Source organism: Dendropsophus ebraccatus, chromosome 4 (genome assembly GCF_027789765.1).
Source record: "Dendropsophus ebraccatus isolate aDenEbr1 chromosome 4, aDenEbr1.pat, whole genome shotgun sequence".
In the NCBI taxonomy this organism is placed as follows: domain Eukaryota; kingdom Metazoa; phylum Chordata; class Amphibia; order Anura; family Hylidae; genus Dendropsophus; species Dendropsophus ebraccatus.
Genome location: NC_091457.1, coordinates 149,586,831 through 149,609,317, shown reverse-complemented (window position 1 = coordinate 149,609,317; position 22,487 = coordinate 149,586,831). Strand labels below are relative to the sequence as shown.

The window sequence follows — 22,487 nt, the reverse complement described above, 5'->3', positions numbered from 1 at the left end:
AATAAACATCTATCGGTATTATGTGGGCGGAATAGGGATTTCCGAGACACTAAGCTGCCAGTACATGAGTAGATGAACCTCTATGGGTTTAGAGGATGAGTGATGGTTAATAAAATCATCCATCTTTGTGTCTGAACACAGGGGTCCAACCTCTGGGACCCTTCACAATCTCAAGGAACTCTCCCAGCTGAATAGAGCTCCAGGTCGGCGCCTGCACCATTCATTCTCTATGGAGATAGCCGAGTGCTGGACTTGGCTCTCCTGCCACCTTATTCAGCTGTGAGGGTTGGGTTCCCATTCTCACAAGGACCCTCTGTGATCCGACACTTATACACAGTATGGGGGAGATTTATCAAACTGGTGTGAAGTGAAACTGGTGTCTCTGTTGCCCCTAGCAACCAATCAGATTCCACCTTTCATTCCTCACAGACTCTTTGGAAAATGAAAGGTGGAATCTGATTGGTTGCTAGGGGCAACTGAGCTAGTTTCACTTTACACAATGTATGATAAATCTCCCTTGATGTTTTTAGTTGCTTGAAAACACTTCCCAGTACCTAGTTTGTGTCTACAACCGACTTCCACTGATAAAATAATTATTCCAATAATTATGCTAAAATTTTTGTAAAATTTTAAAGTTTTTTGAAGGTCCTTAACTGGTCAAAAATATGGAAGACATTTAAACCTTTAGAACAAAGGATCCGACACATTGGAATTCAACATGTCCAGTCCTTCTTCCCCCAACACGTACAAGGTGTACATTCGCGAAACATCTCAAAAACGCAAGATGGACGCCTGGTCTTACTAAAATAAGTGGGCAGAGTCAACCTGTGTTCAATATGGATGCCCACCTTAAGTGACTTACTGTTGAGACCCCCAGGGGGGGATTTACGAAGACCGGCGTACAAGTATGCCGCTCTTATATTAGGCCCCGTCCCCTTTTCCCCGGCAGCATTCTTGCCTCTTAGTGAATTCGGCCGGCCGGGTGCCCGAATCTGCGCCCGGCCTACGAAATCTACACCTGCTTCTAGCAGGTGTAGATTTTGATCATGATTTATGCCTGCGAGCAGGCGTAAATCATGATAAATGAGGTGCGGGAGGAGGCCACGCCACCTCCCCGCCTTATCACACCCCCGTAAGCTCTGCCAGCCCGCCCATCGGCGAGCGGGCATACGGGAGGCGTATGCCAGGGAGAAGGGGCCAATTTGCACCTTCTCCCTGGTGTACGCCTCGGGCGTATTTTTCATAAATGTCCCCCCCAGTGTTTACTAGAACAGCAGCACTAGTTCAGTAGGGAGGAGCTCATACACCTGAATTCCTGGTTTATTTGACCGTGCACATATTATGAATAGGGAGCGGGTGGTAAGTCGATGCCAGAAGACACCTCTGGTGGCGGCTTATCCTGAGAAGACAAAAAGGAATGGGCATGTTGAAATAATTCTGCTATCAAGGACAGAGGCCAGAGGTTCTCATACACTTTACAAGGTAGGCCAGTCCTCCCAAAAGCCATGAGTCCGGCTGACTTTTAATGTACATAGGCAACTTAAAGGGGAGCTTCAATGAGTTATTGTATTGAAAGATATTGTACATTTGTATAACTAGAACTTAAACAGAAGTATGTAAATTACTTCTATTTGAGAATCTCAAGTGTTCCAGTACTTATCAACTGCTGTATGTCCTGCAGGAAGTGGTGCGTATTCTTTCCAGTCTGACACAGTGCTCTCTGCTGCCACCAATGTCTATGTCAGGAACTGCCCAGAGCAGGAAAGGTGTTCTATGGGGATTTGCTGCTGTTCTGGACAGTTCCTGACATGGACAGAGGTGGCAGCAGAGAGCACTGTGTCAGACTGGAAAGAATACACTACTTCCTGCAGGACATATATCAGCTTATAAGTACTGAAAGACTTGAGATTTTTAAATAGAAGTAATGTACAAATCTGTAAAACTTTTTGATATTAGTTGACCTCAAAGAAAAAAAAAAATAGCCGGAGTTCCCCTTTAAGGCCTCAGGAACCCAGCTGTATTATATCTATGTGGTCTAGACTATAATGTGGCACCTGTTCAGGGACATGTAACAGCTAGTGTGCGCTCATATCCCTATAGGTTTTTTTCTGTGAAATTATGTATAAACCACAGAGTACAGAGTCTTTGCTCTCTATAATTAATGTTTTTAGTGCATATTAACTTCATATATATATATATTGCACCTGGCAGGCTGTACGGTAACACATGGAAGTCATGCCCCGTCATTCGCCGTGCGTGGTTGCAGCTGTAACGTAATACAAATATTGAGAATTACAAATGCATCAGAAATAAATGCCGTCTAAATATCGTCTTGATGTGATGCAGATATCCATATGGTGTTATAAGCCCACAATGCCGAGAACAGTTTTACGGAGGCAGCTCCGTAAAGGTCACGTGGGCTCACAAATATGTACGCTCCAGGCAGGCAAGCCAAAGTGTATGCATAACCTTTCACTGTAGATACATGTAAACATATTTACTAACAGCCGTTACTCAGGAATAGATTATAAGCGCCCCCCCCCCCCCATGCTCGTTACTTGTCGAACATCATGGCGTCACCTATAGGATGTGTCCATTCTAGAGGCATGTGGGCTGCCGCAGTACCCTAACATTACCATGCAAATATAGACGACAGTGAAGGCTCCGAAACTTTAAACTTCTGCAGTTTGTGAAAAGCTACAATTAACTGAAGAAGGAAGATATGGAAAAGATGCAGCATCGAGTGAACCCCACTGTGAGATATAAAGCAGGGAGAGGTCGGCCTGACACTCTGTGCCCACGGCTGCACATGCTGAAGGGGCAAAAGATGGGATGTAAAAATAACTTCTAGATATGGAGAGAGAACATGCCTGTGCATTTATCCCAATATCAGAACGGGTATATTGACGACGTATTCTGTTCTTTTTGTAGGAATGTTATGGCTGGGCACCATCTCTTATTCCTTGCTTCTCTGGGTAAGGCTGGGTTCACACTGCGTTTTTGCAGTCAGTTTTCTTTCATTCATTTTATGCAAAAAAAAAGCGTGAAAAAACAGATTTTTGTGCATGCATTTTGATCATATTGACTTCCCATATTAAAAGAAACGGATGAAAACACATTTTTTTTAAGTAATGGAAGTCAATGGAAAAATGGATCAAAACGGATGCACACAAATACATCTGTCTTTCATCCGTATTGTCATCTTTTTTTTTTTTTAAATGGATAAAAAAAAGCAGACTACCAAAACGTAGTGTGAAACCAGACTTATGGTCCTATTACATATGACATTAATACCGTAAACGAGCGCCGATCTGTAATATTTGTGCAGCCCTTGCCCAAACAGCAAATACTTCACCTGTCCAGGGTCCCGGCATTTTACTGTGCTCTGTATGCGTCCCAGCATACCTTGCGATGGTCCTGGCCAGTGATTGGCTGAGCGGCCTGTCAACTCAGACAGGCCGCTCTAAAGCCTCAGCATGTGGTGCCTGGACGCATACAGAGCGCAGGAGAAGACCGGGAGTGTGGACAGGTGAAGAATTTACCGGCCGCACATGGCTATTACATGTAGTGATACACAGTCGGCGGCCGATGATTTTAGGTCTGGGCCTAAAGAAATGACCAACTATCGGCGGATCATTGTCTCTATTACACGGAGAGATAACAGGCCAATTCGGGTGCAGTAGGGTCCTTATTCTGACTCTCTGACCTATTCATTGCCAAGGTGTTGGTAGTGTGTATTGTCCTTTAAACAATGGGCAAAGCTCTGTGGCTTAGAGAAGGCTCTGCACAGACAAGGCAAGTAACTTTCCATGTTCGGAGGCATATACTATACTGGGTAACTGACCTAATAAATCACCTCCCGTGGCCCAAAATAGAGAAACACGCAATACAATCCTGTTAAGTAAAGGGAATCATTATCAGGCAGATTGGTCAATGTGGTTGAAAGATGATCCTTACAAGCCCTTGTAGACAAGTGCACAAGGTTATTTTCTATCCTGCACAAACAGGCTGCGTGCCGTCATGGCTGGACTGCGATCAGGTCACCCAGTTCTGTGATCAATAAAAATCTGCATGTAAACAAGATCTGTCTGTATAAGATATTATAGGAGAGACTTATCAAACAGCAACCAATCAAATTCCACCTTTAAGAGGACTAGAGGGGTTAGTTAGCCCTGCAGTTCCCAACACAAATTTTGGTGACAGTAGAGGAGGCTGTGTCGCTCCTTACAGCTGCCAGTCAACAGACGTACATATGTTCATAAAAAACTATACATTTTAATAACGTTATATTACAAAATAATATAACTTTATTAAAGCAATGAAAAAAAAATCTTTAGTTTTTAGAGTACCCCTTTAATGTACGGCCTCTCCCTGCAGTAATACCAGGGGCGGATAAACTTTACCATAGGCCCCGGGCTGTTCACCAAGCCTGGGCCCCCCCACCCCACTGTAACTATGGCGGCACTAGCCTGGCGTTCATAGTACAGTATAGATAATGTCATGATGTCCTGATTTGTGCAAAATTGGCATAAAAAAACGGTGACTTTTGCAAATCATGGCGGAAGTGTAGCCAGGAGACAGTACACCACTGAAAGTATAAGTCTTTTTGAGTGGTCATGGGCCCCCCAGGAGCTCAGGGCCCCGGGCTGCCGCCCAAACGCCCCTATTATAATCCACTACTGAGTAATACTATAATAAATAAGAACATACTCACCCCTCCTTGGTCCCCCACTATTGGTCCTGGCTGTGCTTCTGCTTTTCCAGCTTTCAATGATGTCCCACTCCTCACTTTGCTAATTACAAAGACGAATGGGAGAGCTGGAAGTCATTGCAAGCTGGAAAAGCAGGAGCACACCCTGACCGGGACTGGAAGATACGATAGGGGAGAGAAGAGAGGTAAGTATGTGCTTATTATATAAACGCACCGACATGCTGCAATGCAGTACATAAAGTTTTACTTTTTCCTGTAAAACCCCTTTAAATTTATTTATAATTTTCTTCAATAAACAACAGTGGAACAGTACAACAGTGAGCTGTAAAAAAACAATGCTCTAGAATCGTGAGCATTTCATGGAGAATACAAGTGAAAGGATAATAGACGGATCCTCTATAAGCTCTGAGACATTAATATTGTATGGACAGATGAAGCTCTCTGGGTATACAGCTCATGTTAGTCATTAGAGTTTACCAGCATCGGGCTATTTTTCCCATTGTAATAAACTCATCCGTCTCATATGTTATAGCCAGACATCATAATAGTGACATGGTGGTATATGTATATGAGTTTTGGCAGCCATAGATCTATAAGTTATATTCCTCCTGCCCTTCGCACCATGGTGCACTCTTTGTTCAGCCGAGAGTACATGTATTTTCAATGGGAAACAAGTCGCTGCCAGACACCTCTGGTGACAGGTTTTGTCTCTTGATAACAAAAAGTATTGGCCATTGAAATATTGAAATTCAGCATGGCTGGTCTGTCTCTCTTCCGCCCACATGGCTAATTTTTCATTTCCACAACTGAGCTGCAGTAACCAAGCTCAGCCACTACACAGAGAGGGCTTTAACCCCTTAAGGACCGGGCAAATTTCCATTTTTTTGCGCTTTTGTTTTTTCCTCCTTGTGCTTAAAAGGACATAGCACATTTTTTCACCTAGAAATCCACATGTGCCTTTATTTTTTTGCACCACTAATTGTACTTTGCAATGGCAGACTTAACTTTTACATAAATTTTGCTGCCCAACCAGAAAAAAAACGATCTGTATGGTGAAATTGAAAATAAAACTTTTTTTTTTATTTTTTATTTGGGGCGGGGTTATGGGTTTACGCTGTTTGCCCTAGGGTAAGACTGACTTGTTATGCATGTTCCTCAAGTTAGTACGATTACAACGATATCTAACTTGTGTAACTTTTATTTTATTTGATAGCTTTTAAAACATTAAAACTTTAAAAAAAAAAAAAAAAGTTCCTTAAAATTGCTCTATTCCCATCCTTATAGCGTTCTTATCCTTAGGTCTATGAAATGGTTTGAGGTGTCATTTTTGGTGTGTGATCTGTACTGTCTGTACCTTGTTTGCGTATGAGAGACTTTTTGACCACTTTTTATTACAATTTTTTCTAGATTTGATGCGACCAAAAATGCGCAATTAAGCATTTTGGAATTTTTCGCGCCTACGCCGTTTACAGTGTCAGGAATATGATAAATTAATAGTTCAGGTGATTATGCACGCAGCGATATATAAATATATAAATATATAAATATGTTTATTTTTATTTGTAAAATGGTAAATAGGGGTGATTCAGACTTTTATTAGGGGAGGGGACTTCTAGTATTACTACTCTGATCTCTCATTGAGATCTATGCAGTATAGATATACTGTATAGATTAATGAGATTGGTGCTCTTAGCTGCAGCAGCCGAGAACAATGGATTGCCAAGCCGAGATCAGCGCCATTACGGCATAGCCCCCCGGCCAGCTCAGATGCAGGGACCGCTCCTCTGCAATCGCGACGCGGGGGGGGATGCTATCCCGCCACTAGACCACCAGGTATGGGGGAAAAAAGCCTTTTAAATGCAGCTGTCAACTTTGACACCTGCATTTAAATGCCTAATTAGCGGGCATGGTGATCAGACCGTGCCCGCTAATTGCCGTGGTCGCGGGCTGCAGATAGCACCAAGGATCACGGCAGTTCAGAGCGGGGTCGCCGAGCAGCCCCCCTCTGAACACACCTAGCAATACCAGGGCATACATGTGCACCCTATGTCCTTAAGGAGTTGAATAACAAAAAACAAAGAAGAAAGCAAGTACTCACCCGCCCCCAATCCCACACCACTCCCGGTCAACACTATGGCCAGTGACTGGCTCAGTGGACCTTTCCTGTGTATTAAAAAAAATAAATAAATAAAAGAGGAAAAGTGTTCGGCAGTGGGAAAGGGCATTGTGCACTCGGCACTGTTGGCACAATCAGGGGGAGGTGAGTATGTGCATTGCCTGAGACATTTTTAAATATTACAGTAATTCTCCAACATTTGCCTTTAACCCCTTGCCTTCCCTGACAGGTTTTTCCCTATTTTTCTAACTTGACATGAATAACTTTTTTTTTACATGAATAATTTTTTTTTTTTTACTTTTTTTACACTCGAAATCCCGACATATGTCTACAAAAAGGGGTTAAATTCCAGGTACGTCACTTTACAGAAAGGGGTTAAAGATTCATTCATTTAGAGATTTACATTCTAGAACAATGATGAATTTGTACGAACTCCATGAAGGGAAAATGGATCTCCTCATGGAGGTGAATAGACACCATGGCTCAATATACAATTATCTGACCAGAAATATTTCCTGGTACGCTCAGCAGGTAGGAAAAACACGTCGCTCCCCTCACACCGGGAGCGATGGAAACGCGTCAAATCCCACAGATTTCCTCACAATTAAAAATGATCTGATCCAATCCTATTTGCTATATAATCCGCCACAATTTAAGTCTATTTAGGAAAAAAAAAAAGATTTCCATTTAAACACGACAAAAGCCATTTTATGTTAAGCTGTGGAATGATCCATAAGAATAGAGCCAGCGAGGTACAAATATTAAGCGAGCAGCGTTTCCTGACCTACATTTCAGACGTAGCATCTGCGCCCAGCAGTTAACTCAACACACGACTCAATATCAATGAATTATTTAGTCGGCTATATGGAGCCGCTCATAAACCGGAACGCATTTCATTAGGTTATTAATTGTCATCACTTCTTACATGGTGTGCCTCCCTATTGCAGCTGGATCACAACTAGGAGGAGGCTCGGGGTGAAGGCTTTTTTTTATTTTTTTATTTTATTTTTTACTTTTTTGGAACATTTCCCAACGACTGCCTTTTTACAATTCTCAGAGAGACCCGGCACCATTACCGCCCCGTGACGTCAGATCTGCTCTATATAGTCCTGGCCGTTCTACACATTTATAGCCGCTCTAGTCAGTTCCTGTCACTCTAGGCAGTCCTGGGAGCTCTACACAATCCTGTCCACACTACATATACCACAGGTGTCATACTCAGGCCCTCCAGCTGTTAAAAGACTACAATTCCCATCATGCCTGGACAGCCAAAGTTAAAGCTTAGGTTGTCCAGGCATGATGGGAATTGTAGTTTTATACCGGCTGAAGGGCCTGAGTTTGACACCCGTGCACTACACAGTCCTTGACGCTCCATACAGTCCCTGACGCTGCGTACCACAGGTGTCAAGCTCAGGCCCTCCAGCTGTTGCTCAACTACAATTCCCATCATGTCTAGACAGCCAAAGCTTTAGCTTTGGTTGTCCAGGCATGGATGAGAATTGTAGTTCTGTAACAGCTGTTAGGCCTGAGTTTGAGGCCCCTGCTGTACACAGGTCCAGATGCTCTATACAATCCCGTACGTTCTATACAATCTCGGCTGTTCTATACAGTCCCGTACGTTCTATACAATCTTGGCTTCTCTATACAGTCCCGTACGTTCTATACAATCTTGGCTGCTCTATACAGTCCCGTACGTTCTATACAATCTCGGCTGTTCTATACAGTCCCGTACGTTCTATACAATCTTGGCTGTTCTATACAGTCCCGTACGTTCTATACAATTTTGGCTGCTCTATACAGTCCCGTACGTTCTATACAATCTTGGCTGCTCTATACAGTCCCGTACGTTCTATACAATCTTGGCTGCTCTATACAGTCCCGTACGTTCTATACAATCTTGGCTGTTCTATACAGTCCCGTATGTTCTATACAATCTTGGCTGTTCTATACAGTCCCGTACGTTCTATACAATCTTGGCTGTTCTATACAGTCCCGTACGTTCTATACAATCTTGGCTGCTCTATACAGTCCCGTACGTTCTATACAATCTTGGCTGCTCTATACAGTCCCGTACGTTCTATACAATCTTGGCTGCTCTATACAGTCCCGTACGTTCTATACAATCTTGGCTGCTCTATACAGCCGTGTACATTCTATACAATCGTGGCTGCTCTATACAGTCCCGTACGTGCTATACAATCTTGGCTGTTCTATACAGTCCCGTACGTTCTATACAATCTTGGCTTCTCTATACAGTCCCGTACGTTCTATACAATCTTGGCTATTCTATACAGTCCCGTACGTTCTATACAATCTTGGCTGCTCTATACAGTCCCGTAGGTTCTATACAATCTTGGCCGTTCTATACAGTCCCGTACGTTCTATACAATCTTGGCTGTTCTATACAGTCCCGTACGTTCTATACAATCTTGGCTTCTCTATACAGTCCCGTACGTTCTATACAATCTTGGCTGCTCTATACAGTCCCGTACGTTCTATACAATCTTGGCTGCTCTATACAGTCCCGTACGTTCTATACAATCTTGGCTGCTCTATACAGTCTCGAACGCTCCATACAGTCCTTGCTGTTCTGCACCAAACGTACTATTTTCCAGATACAGTCAGTGCATCTGGAGAATAGACTAAATAATCTTTTACTCATACTTTTCTCCTGTTACGTTACTATCTCAGGGTTGTTATTTTGCTCTTGTTTATTATATCATCTCATTCAGTATAATTCACAGACCATGGTCTTATTGTGCTGCTCATATGTTTTGCCTTGTGACCCAATTTCCCCTTTCCAGCACAGTATCACATCGAGGACCTTCCTGGAACCAGCGCTGTGTGATAGTGTGTAACGTCATTCACAATAATAAGGTTTTATACTAATGCCTCATTACTTGTATTAGATAAAGAGTTCCCACCATGCAAAGGGAAACTCACACGTTCAGAATTCAGATGTTCTTGGAATCTTCTAAAATTCTAAATTTTCGAATAATCTGCAGTACTGTTTGAAAATTTCCCCAAAAAATCTTGGCCACCTCTATATATATTGGTATGTCATCATAGGAATACATGGCAACCTTCACAGCTGATATCGCAACTCATTTATATACCCGCTGACTTTCATGTTGCGGTCAAGCAGGGACAGGTCACAGCCAGACCGCCGCTACCACCATTGGATGAGATGTAGCACGTGCAAGGTTATGATCTTATGTCACCTAGCCAAAAGTCATCCTGTAGTGCTAGCACAATACAGCTTCTAACTGAACACAAGGTATACAGAAGCCATGGCAGTCTCATAGAGATACATAGAGTCATAGCGCTCCGCTTTCCAAGGAAAACAGAACAGAAACGTAAAGGGGTTTACCAGTGTTAGAAAAACATGGACACTTTTGTCATCAGTTTGGGTGCAGGTTTTGCAACTCAGTTCCATTGAAGTGAATGGAGATTAATTGCAAACCACACCTGACCTGGAGACAAGAGCGGTGCTGTCTCTAGAAGAAAGTGGCCATGATTTTGTAACACTGGATAACCCCTTTAAACTCTGTCAGAAGGTTTATGCTGTCCTATCTAAGGTTAGCATAACCTAGTGAGAGAGAAGCTGAACAGAATGATGTATCACTTACATTGTTCTGTGCAGCTGATTCAGAGATATCCTCCTGAATTATGTGCATGAGCCCAGTGGTCCTGGATATTCGTGAGAAGCAGAAAACTCCACCCACCAGCTGCTGATTCGGGTTCAGATCGACTCGAACCCGGTTCGCTCATCTCTAGAAATTATGGCTGTATTATGTAAATTACGGCTGTAATTTGATAATGCGGCCATAATTTGACGCCAAAAAGATTGCTGAAATACGGCCAGAAAAAGACATAGAAGGAGATTTATCAAACATGGTGTAAAGTGAAACTGGCTCAGTTGCCCCTAGCAACCAATCAGATTCCGCCTTTCATTCCTCACAGACTCTTTGGAAAATGAAAGGTAAAATCTGAGCCATCATTACCAGCTGCAGCTCTGTATATTTTGTACTGCAGCTGATCTCATTGAACTGACCTTGTGTAGAGGAGCAGTTGCCCGTAGCAACCAATCAGAATCACGCTTTCATTTTTTTAAAAGGCCTCTGAGAAGTGAAACCTGGAATTTGATTGGTTGTTACAGGCAACTTCTCTACTGCACAAGGTCTGATAAACCTCCCCCTAAAGGCCTAGTGTAGTGACATACTGTATCAGTACAGGAGCACGAAGATTGATAATGATACATTGGGGGATATTTATCACACTGGTGTAAAGTGAAACTGTCTCAGTTGCCCTTAGCAACCAATCAGATTCCACCTTTCATTCCTCACAGGCTCTTTGGAAAATGAAAGGTGGAATCTGACTGGTTGCTAGGGGCAACTGAGACAGTTCTACTTTACACCAGTTTGATAAATCTCCCCCATTATGTTGGGTGTTCCACTTTCTGGTCCGTAGCACATCATCCCTGCATGGACCATAATCACAGAACCAGTGAATGTCCCTCCTCAGGGCCTTTTTATACCCACAAGCTTAAGCGCTCATTTAGCAAACGACAATTTTTTAATTTTTTTTTCTTTTAAAATGATAGGCGACTAGACTAGAAGATAAATCGCTAAGAAAAGTCGTTAATATGATTGTAAATATGAATGTAATTGCTTTCGTATACATACGTTGAAAGATTGCAATTTGCGAACGACTGTTTAGATGAAGCGATCTGCGGAATATCACCGAACGACCAGCATGGATTTTAGGAAACGCTGAAAGACCACAATTAACGATTTACCGCTTGTTGTTTGATCGATCGTTGTATTGATATCAGCAGAAAAGCGTTACATTTTGATCGCCATTTTTGAACGATAATTGCTACGTGTAAAAGGACCCTTAGTCACTGAAAGAAGAAAAAAACCTGTCTGTAGCCGCTCGCCTTAGGGTCATGTTTCACACAGCAGAAAAATTTATACAAAAATGCAAGAAAGAGTAATGCAGCAAAAACAACCCAAAGTTCACATATAGAGAATACACCGCAAGACAAAGCCCATAGTAATATACAGATCCCGGTGCAGATCTCTCTGCAAATCAAAGCACCAGATGCCAAAAAAGCCAAGTGGTGAGACCACCCACAACTGCATTAAAAGTGTTTTTCTATAGGAGTGGTCGTCTTAAAGAAAATGGCGACTATACATAATGCATGGTGGACTGAAAATCTGTCACATGAAATCTGGTCTGGATAAGAGGGAGGTCTACTGAACAGTCTACACTCAGCAGAAGCATGGATGACATTATAGAACAGTATTCAGTAGTGTTAGGAAAAATCCAGCACTGGGGTGACATACAATATTGACTAGAAGCTGCTGGAGCCTCCTCCTTGTTTCTCTACAGCCCATTGCTGCCCTTCTACCCTTTCCATAGACTTCTATGGGCAGCTGTAACCTGATACTTCAGTGAGATGAATAATGAGTGTGTGTGGGAAGGGGGAGAGACTGATAAGTGGAGAAAGAGGCATTTTTATCTGATAAGATACATTACAAAACTTATAATTTATACCCTGTTGATTTTTGGAAAGATGGTGATCACTTACATGGTAATGAACACAACATGGAGTCATTGCAGTTTTATACTAGTGAGTCAGATGCCTTTGTATTACATCATATAAGGGAGATATTCTGTCCTAGAAGTAATGTTTAGAATAGAATGCCTCCCAAATACTGCGTGTAATAGAGCATGCCACATTTTTATTGGTTCATATGGAATCCTCAGTCTTCTATACGTATTGTATTCATTTTTCAAACACAGGGGTGTGCCTATTTAATCCTTGAGAGGAAGGGGTTAACACATAGTTCTTATCTCCTCTGCTCCTGTCAGTGCAGTCTCTTGTTTTATGGCTTTACTTCTCTGACCTCTAACATGTGTGACACCTCTGCTCCTGTCAGTGCTGCTGCACAGATCAACCTCCATATACTGCTGAGCACTGGAGCTGAATTTTAGCAGGTCAGACATAAGCAGTGAATCTTACAGAGGTGAGGGGGGTCTCTGGACCCCCTGATGTATGGGCCCAGCCCGGTCACATGCCTTAAACTTTCTTGTATATGCAACCATCGACTAATACAAGCGCACAGATACATGCGAGAACGTTGTGTTGTCTCTGGCTTATTTATGCACAGACACAAGTACGTTGTTATAGAGCCTCCCGCTCTGTTTATCTTTAGAAACTTGGACAGAGGACGGATTCGAAAGGAAATGCGGAGGAATGTATCACAGCTATTTCGCTCGCAGACTCTTATATTAAATTTACAATAGATAATGGTATGAAAGTTACTCCCCAGCCTCCCAGACGAGGTTATTGAACTGAAAATATTCTCTCATGTCAGAAATATTTTTCTTTTGTGCAAGTGGATGTTACATGCAGCTTAGTAACAAAGTTTTGCCTTGGTTCCCTATTAGTTGTATTCTTAAAGGGGTATTCCACTCAAACATAACTTTTGATATGTTGCTGCCCATGGTGAGAATAATAATACATTCCATACCTGTTATTATCTATTCAGTGCTGGAGACACAAAAATCTGTGTGTAAGCTTTTCTCTCTGTCTTCCCCTCCTCCCCCACCCTTCTGAGACAGCTGATGTAAACAAGTCCCTGACAGGTTGTATCTGCAACATTTCTTTGTAATGCTGTGAGAGTAATCACATTGGGGGACTTTTTTCCCTGGCAGGATTTACTAAGAGGTGCACACATTGAGGCATTAAGACAGAGAGAACAGCTCACACACAGATTTTTGTGTTTTCAGCAGAAAGCAGCAGCTCAGAACTGGGGGAAGGAGACTAAATAGATAATACGTTTGGAATGAATTGTTAATCTTACCTTGGGTGGAATACCCCTTTAAGAAAAAATGTAAAAAAAAAAAAAAAAAAAAGTCTCTTTTTTCCTATAGGGTATGTGCACACTACAGAATCCGTGTGGATAACTTCAGTGGATTCCGCTGCTCATCCCCTGCCCCCCATCCTGCTTGAAGTTCCGCCTGTTCCATAGGCTCCATTTTATGTTCGGGCAGATTCCGTCATCCGCCCAAACAATTGACATGACGGGACGTTGCGGCAACTGCTGATTGGCTAATAGTGAAGATAGAAAATCCCCCTGGGGACCAGACTGTCATTTTGTAATCCTGCGCTTTGCCAAGCTGGGGGCACCTGGTTAAATGCTCGGGTCTCCTATTGCCTTCAATGGGGCTCATTGCGTGAATCAAGAAACATTTCATGCATTCTTGATTTTTTTTTAGCAAACAGCGAGAAAAACTTTTGTGTTTTATTTTAGGATTTAGTATTCATTTAGGTTTAGTGTTCCTTTCAGCAGCACCATGGAGAGGAGTAGGTGGTTGCCTGAAGCATCTTGGGGGAGGGGGTCAGAGTAATATTCTGCCTCAGAATTTCCTTGTATTACCAAATAGAAAGTGTGTCTGAGCTCCTGATAACGTGGGAGTCCCGAGGTTGCGTCAGTTTGGAGAAGTCACGCTGTGGGTTATACAGATAATGTGGTTTTCATGCAGATTCCACAGCAGAATCACGACAGCGGAATAGGTTGCAATTTAGTTAAATTAAAATTGAAATTTAAATGCAATTTAGTGGGGCCATTAAAAGCAATGGGAAGTCCAGCCTATAGATGCATGGCTTACTATGTCTTTATTAATTTTATAATTTATAAGTCATTACTCTTCTGTAGTGTTAGTATTCTTTATCTGAATGTAAGAAAGGGCAGCAGATCCTCTTGGGATAGAGAACGTCAAGCAGTTGACCTCCCTGAGGCCTGGGAATTCACTTGACCACAGTATTTATTGAATAAAGTGTGGAGAGCCCCCAGCTGATCCCTGCACTGGACTCAATGTTAAAGGGGCTATCCAGCGCTACAAAAACATGGCCACTTTTCCCCCTCTCGTCTCCAGTTCAGGTTTGGTTTGCAATTAAGCTCCATTTACCTCAATGGAACTGAGTTTGAAACCCCACCCAATCTGGAGACAAGAGAGGGGGAAAAGTGGCCATGTTTTTGTAGCGCTGAATAACCCCTTTAAGGTCCCATACACTTTCGACTCAACCGAACATGCCACTTACGACGGATTCGGATGTCAGTCTAGCGTGTAAGGCTACAGATGATATCGGTGGTGATAGGGGTCAGCCATGATGAAAAATCACAGCTGACCCCTTTGTTCAGAAAGAGATGAGCCGCAGCGATATTGCTTTCACTGAGGATTACCCCTCCCCTCTCCATAGTCAAGGCAGGAATGCTTGGCCATGCCAAACGTTCCTGTGTGTGGGGAGGAAGGGTGGCTGGCAGGAGAGATAACCGACGGCCAAAGGTCGTTCGGCCGTCAGTTAATGAAGGTGTATGGAAGCCTTTAGGCCGTGTCCACATATGCATTCCAAATGTGCTTCAAATACAGTGGAAACAGCACCCCAATTTCTTCACCATTAGTCACATGATGTTGTCGGGAATATTAGCAACATTTCACTGCTATTGCTGGAGAAATGGGAGAATAGTTTCTACCGCATTCAGAACGCATTTCATGTGAATATGTGGAAACACAGCCTAGGGTATATGTAAACTACGGAATCCGCGCAGATAACTTCCAGCAGATTCCGTGCCTGCTCCCCGCCCGTCTCATAGACTCCATCCCATGCTCAGGCAGATTCCGCCATCTGCCCATAGAATCGACATGTCAATTGTTTGAGTGGACGGCGGAATCTGCCTGAGCATAGAATGGAATCTATGAGACGAGCGGAACTTCAAGCGGGAGTGTAGAGGGGGGGCCAGCAACGGAATCCACTAGAAATTATCTGCGCGGATTCCCTTACCATCTATACAACAACTAATAGCCCAATCGTTCTCAGGATGGGTTGCAAATCCTTATCAAGAACTATGCAACCATTCGGCCAGTCATTTTGGATATTTTTAGGCCAAAAGAATACTTGTAGCTGCCTGATGCCGCTCTGCAGCCCCTTCACCAGTCTCTCAGGGGCATCCAGCTACGAGCCCACTCGGCTAGGTTTTCTGTAGAGATGGGAAAAGCTCGTGCACGCTCAGGTTCGTCCGAATGCTTAGCATTTGAGAACCGGTGGCTGAAGGAGTTGAACCTTCGACCATTAACAGAAGGAATGCATTTCAACAAACATTATATTAGTACATGACACTATAAACGTAGACCTGGCTCAAGTACACTTCTACGTGTTATGTACCACCACCAATACCTTCCCCTCCATCATAGGGCCATAATGGACAGGCAAACCAAGTTCTGTACCACTACCCTCCCCTCCATCATAACATCATAATGGATAGTCAAACCAAGTTCTGTACCACCACCAATACCTTCCCCTCCTTCATAGCACCATAATGGATAAGCAAACCAAGTTCTGTGCCACCACCGCTACCTTCCCTTCTGTCATAAGGCCATAATGGACAGGTAAACCAAGTTCTGTACCACCACCAATACCTTCCCCTCCTTCATAGCACCATAATGGATAAGCAAACCAAGTTCTGTGCCACCACCGCTACCTTCCCTTCTGTCATAAGGCCATAATGGACAGGTAAACCAAGTTCTGTACCACCACCAATACCTTCCCCTCCATCTTGGCACCATATTGGATAGGCCAACCAAGTTCTGTACCACCACCAATACCTTCTTCTACATCATAGCACCATAATGGACAGGCAAACCAAGTTCTGTACCACCACCCCTACCCTCCCCTCAATCATAGTGCCATAATGGACAGGGAAAATATTTAGATGAAATCTAAGGCTCCTCTTGGAAGTTCTGCCCACCATGTCATGATGTATTTTTCCACTATTTTGTACACATCCTTACAAATGGACAGTAAAAGAGAGGCCATTGTGGATGTCTGAAAGAAAAGATTAGTGAAACTTAAGCACACTTGGGTTCTTCCAAACTTGAATGTTCTACGGTGGCTGAAGAACTCTAGGGAGTCCAGGAAAACATGATACAGCCTATGGCCTATGGCTGCATCCATGTTTTCCAGGCCAACTTCTTCAGCCACCGGTAACCAAAAGCAGAGCATTTAGGTTCGGAAAAAGGTTCTGAAGGTTTTCTCTTCTATAAAAAAGAAGGAATCTCATTGGTTGCTGGCAGATGAGCATACCCAGTAAGCATAGTAGGATACGGCATCAAAAACAGCAGATCTGTCCAAAGACGTTACCAGGGAGTCAGGACCTAAATCCAGTAACCAGAGAGGTAATCTCATAGTACATCGGGAGCTGAAGGCATGTTCCCCTATGCAGTATCTGGGTGTGCTTCACTACAGGGCGTGCTTCACATATAGGTTTCACTATTGGGCGTGTGTACAAAGTTTCTGCTGAACATACATTCATAAACCAACACAGGTGGGAAAAAAGGAAAGCCCATACACACAGCCAGGTTATGTACTGAACATTTACGAAGGACTGTCACTTTAATTCTCCTGTGTAAGTGATAAATCAGGAGAAAATTACCACTTACCAATGTTAAATATTATTAATGTATATAAATCAATGCCCCCCAAATGTTTTTTTTTTTTTTTTTAAGGAAAACACATCTGTTTTCTACCAGAAACAGCACCGCACCCATCCTCAGGTTGTGATTGATATTGAAGCCCTGTTCACTTCAATAGAGCTTAGCTGCAATACCACATGTAACCTGTAGACAGGTGTGCCGCTGTTTCAGGCAGAAAGCGGATATGTTTTTCTAATCCTTGACAATCACTTTAACTGCATTTCTCATTCGATCATTGGGGAGATTTATCAAACATGGTGTAAAGTGAAACTGGCTCAGCTGCCCCTAGCAACCAATCAGATTCCACCTTTCATTTTCCAAAGAGTCTGTGAGGAATGAAAGGTGGAATCTGATTGGTTGCTAGGGGCAACTGAGCCAGTTTCACTTTACACCATGTTTGATAAATCTCCCCCATAGTTTTGTTTTAAACCGGTCTTTATAAGATTGGAGCAAATTGCGCCAATCTGCGCCATCAAATCTGCTGCAGATCCTGTATGTGTGAACGCATCCTTAGGCCATGTTCACATGGTGTAAGAGACCGGCTGTTCTGTGACCCGGCCGGGTCACGGAACAGCCGGTCTCTGTCCGGACCATCCCGGCTGGTACTTCTGGCCAGATGATCTTTCCGGCCGCATGGTTCTGATGCAGACACATCAGCGCGCGCTCGCATCAGAACCTCCCACAGCACACAATGAAGCAAGCGGCCGGAGCCGCTCGCTTCATTGTGTGAACTGACAGGGTTTCCTACGGCCGCAATTCACTGAATTGCGGCGCCGCACGGGATCCCGGCCGGAGCGTATACGATGTATATACGCTCCAGCCGGGATCCCATCGATCAATATGCAGTGTTCACAGGCGTACAAAGTACGGCCGTTGTTGCCGATGGAAGGAATTGTTAGTCTCACCATGGGCAGCAACATATCAAAAGTTATGTTTAAGTGGAATACCCCTTTAAGCGTGATAATGAAAATGTCCATTTAATGCATGTACCGATTTAGATATTAGTGGACTGATGGATTGTACGTGCAGCTGTTTACTTGTATCATAACTTTGGCGCATCTAAACTTGACTAACTTGATGTTGCAGCTATGGGTCGGCTTACTTTACACCAAAATTGTGGTTGCATTTTGGGCTCTGTCCCCTTAGCTGCTAAGGATCACCTAGCAGTAGATGCAGTGTATTATTCTTTTTTACAGCATTTGCGGCTGTATTCAGGTTCACACGGGTATAATACAAACACATCTTTACATCTGTATTCCGGCTGCAAGTCGTGACCTGACAGCAGATCTGATGACCTCAGCTGACAGCTGACAGAAACGCGTCTGCATTATACATGTGTGAAACCGGCCTAAGGCTGCATTCACTTCATGTCATACAAGTTTATTGCTGGTACATCTCAAAGAGGAATGCTGACATATACCGTGGCGTACTAACAGCAGCCATAGCCAATAACTATGAATGTTGTTACTGGCTGACAACATCTGGGCCTCTAAAATAATTGGGGCTGCTGCTAGGCAGCCATGGTATATGTTGGCGTTGGTGTAAATAAATGCGACCCCCTCCCCCTAATGTCGCTCTAAGGCAGGTAAAAGGAATCTTCGACCCTCAGCTGTTGCTAAACTACAATTCCCATCATGCCTGGACAGCTAAAGCTGAGCTCTAGCTGTGCAGGCGTGATGGGAATTGTAGTTTTGCAGCAGCTGGAGGGTCACAGATTCCCAATCCCTGCAGTAGGGGATGTGCGTCTGACAGCAGATCAAGTGTTTGCTCATTTGTTGGCCCTACCCCACTGGGTGATGTCTACCCGATTGGGCAGATAATCGACCCATGGAATAGAGCCTTAAAGGGCATATCTAGAGAGTAGGAAAGGTCCTACCTCTTCTGCTCTCCAGGGCTTCACGTCCTCTCTCTGCCTATCTGTAGTGATGATAGACGAGAGGGGGGCAGGCAGTGATCAATAGCTGATCAACGTTATCAGTATCGCATCGACTTCAGGCAGCTATTGAACATTGTGTGTGGGCGTGGTTTTGCTCATTTGCAATGCCCACAATACACTCCTACCCCTCGTCGGCGGAAGTGTCAGCACGGATGGGCAGACAGAGGAAACGGAGCGCTGGAGAGCAGAAAAGGTAGGACCTCTCATTCTCTCCAGATATCCCCTTTAAAAGTGACTGTACCACCAGGCCCAGGGAGAAGCACTAGAGGCGGGCCGACCCACCCTTAGTGGGAGGAAACCCTAGCCCCTCTATGATAGGGTTCCATTGATTCTAATGGAGTCACATCATGGAGGGGCTGGAGTTTCTTCCCACTAAGGGTGGGTCGGCCGCCTCCAGTGCTTCAGCCTGGGCCTGGCGGTACAGTCACTTTAAGGTTATGTTTACAGGTGCAGATCAACTGCAGAAAATGCTCAGCGATTCTGCACCAAAACAAATGAATGTACATCCAATCAGTTGCAGAAAATCTGCAGCACACTTGAATGTGAATGTGAATGTGAATATATCCATGTGAATGTGAATATATCCATAGACTGCTTCCAGACAAGACTAATACAGATGAATTTTTGGGTCCATATTATGGCTGCAAGTCCCAGCTACGGAGCTAATGACCCGAAATGACAGCATCCTAGATGGATCCCTGCGATAGATCCCTGTGGTGACGCCGTCAGTTCAGGTGATTAGATCTGCGGCCAGGTCAGGACTTGCATCTGTGATACACACACAAAACACCACCTATAAGACACTAGTCTAGTAAAGGACTATGTCGAAAAAAACAAAAAGTACAAAAAGTTCTTGCACCACGCTGTTGGCACCAGTCATCCTGCCGGCAGGCACACGGCTCTTTATAGCCTTATAATATACTATAATGAACAGGTATATAAATTTAATGACATCACATAGAAAGAAAACAATATATTCTTGAACCTAACAGGACAGGCGGCCATACTTCCCCAGCTTTGCTTATATTTTAGATTATATTGCACAAGTATATAATAAAACAACCTAAACTTGTATCCCAACCCCCCTTAAACAGGAGGTCACGTAGCACTGACAGCCATCAGAGACCGCTGTCGGTCATCGTCCCTTGCGGCACCGAGCGGAGGAAGAGTTCATTAGTCTTCACCTTCTGCCCTATTGTACTGTAGTCAATGAAAGACAATTCATCTTAGGAAATGCCAGTGTGTTTATATGCAGAAGACACATCCCAGGCTATAGGAACAACACCCCCACCCCCACTCACTACTACTTCCACAATGCAGCGTAACATTTCACAGCTCACCTTACACCACTATAAAAATAAAAAAATAAAAATCATAACACAATTTATAACAGGAAATTCCCTTTATTCCTAAACAGAAAAAAAAACAGGAAGAGGAGAGTCTACGTTTTATCTAGAAGGGGAAGTTATGGATCTTCCTCATGGCAAGAAGACAGTTAACTCATCCGGTCGGGGGGAAAAAAAAAATGTATATTAGCAATTCACGAGAATAGAAGCCAAAGTTCAACCAGATGCAGAGAGGGCAAAAACTTTAAAACCTAGAAAGCGGAAAAAAAAAAATAATAAAAATTCTAGACTGACGCCCGATATTGATCTGTAGCGATGGAGAATTGTTAATGGAGAAGCATGCAAAAATATATATACATATAGGTATAAATATGGATGCTTATAAACAAGCAGCCTGCTATAAATAGAGCGGAGCTGGGATATGCAAGGAAGCCAATATTCCCTGTCTGACAGGAGACTGCAGGCCTTTTTTTTTTTTTTTTTTTTTTGTGCAACCTCCATAGAAATAAACAGCAGACAATAGAAATCACAGCAGGAATTCTTATTCGTCTCCCCATTGACAGTGTCTCCCTTACCTTTCAGCCCAGATGCTGCTGCCACTAGCACCGCTGCTGTCGTTGCTGTCACCACCACCACCGCTGACGCTGTGTTCAACAATGTATTCCCCCCCCCCACCAAAAAAATAAAAAAAATAAAAAACAGCAATGAGGCTGGGATGAATAGAGGTTTAGGGTGAACGCGGCTGAAGAGAAGTGTAAAAGCTCCTTTTTGCAGTCGCTCAGCAGGAAAAGAGAAGAGAGGAAAAAAAAAAAAAAAAAAAAAAGAACAGGAGAGAGAGGAAAAAAGGGAGGGGATGGGAGGGGTGAGAGACAGCTACTCATTTAGACAGCCGGTCTAGCAGGCCTTCATAATGCTCAGGCACAAAACACAGCTGTGGCTTAAGGCACAAACCTTCCTTATCCTCGCCTGCTGGCCCTCGCCTTGTCGCCCGTCTTCGGAATCCTTCGGCTTTCGGTTTGCTACGAAAGAAATTCAAAAAATTTTCAAAAATGAGGAGGATATTACGATAGAGAAAAGCTTCCGGGGCTGTAAGGGTTAACGGCGCTGCGGATGCTAAAGATCACTGGGACTTGGCACGTCTGGTTTATGAGGCTATAACGCAAGTTTACTGACACAGGTCTTCACCGGCAGTATACTGGGGGAATAAGGAGACGTGCCGGGGCTGCGGCACGGCCGTCCGATCGGCTTCACTGCTCCGTGACGGGTGGCCGGCGGGGTACAATAATTTTCTATGACGTTTGCTTTTAAGGAAGAGTAACTAAGGGTATAACGCACGATGATAGATATATATATATATATATATATATATATATATATATATAGAGAGAGAGAGAGAGAGAGAGATGTAATATGGCCAGGGTCATGAGCAAGAACAGTACTTTTATATCATTATTATTATTTAAAGGGGTCATCAAGTATTAGAAAAAACATAGCCGCTTTCTTCCCAGAACAGCACCACTCTTGTCCTCAGTTTGGCTGCGGTATTGCATCTCATTTAAGTGAATGGAGCTGAATTTAAAATATCACTTACAACCTGAGGACAGAGGTGGCGCTGTTTTTAGAAAAACACTTATTTTTCTAATTCTGGATAACCCCTTTAAGGCGTCACTGTATAGTGACATATATATATGAATCAATAGTATGTATAATGCATCTCTCTTCTACGTATTCAACCCACTGGTTGTGGCTTATAAATACCACTGTGTGATCACAGGCTTATGGTCCTTTTACACGGAATGATTTATCGTTCGAATTTTCATGATAACGATCAAATGA

General features: G+C 43.4%; 1 protein-coding gene across 2 annotated transcripts in view; it reads right to left on the bottom strand.

Annotated features, from left to right (window-relative positions):
• C4H1orf21 (chromosome 4 C1orf21 homolog) overlaps window positions 1-21,447 on the bottom strand; it is a 57,602-nt gene extending 36,155 nt beyond the window's left edge. Inside the window, exons 1-2 of one of the 2 annotated variants that reach the window (XM_069968975.1) lie at window positions 21,227-21,447; window positions 6,810-6,874 (exon numbers count right to left, since the gene is read on the bottom strand). The gene's annotated coding sequence lies outside the window, so the exon portion shown is untranslated. The remainder of the gene's footprint in view (window positions 1-6,809; window positions 6,875-21,226) is intronic. The other variant, XM_069968974.1, reaches the window with a different exon arrangement.
• Between the last annotated feature and the right edge of the window lie 1,040 nt (window positions 21,448-22,487).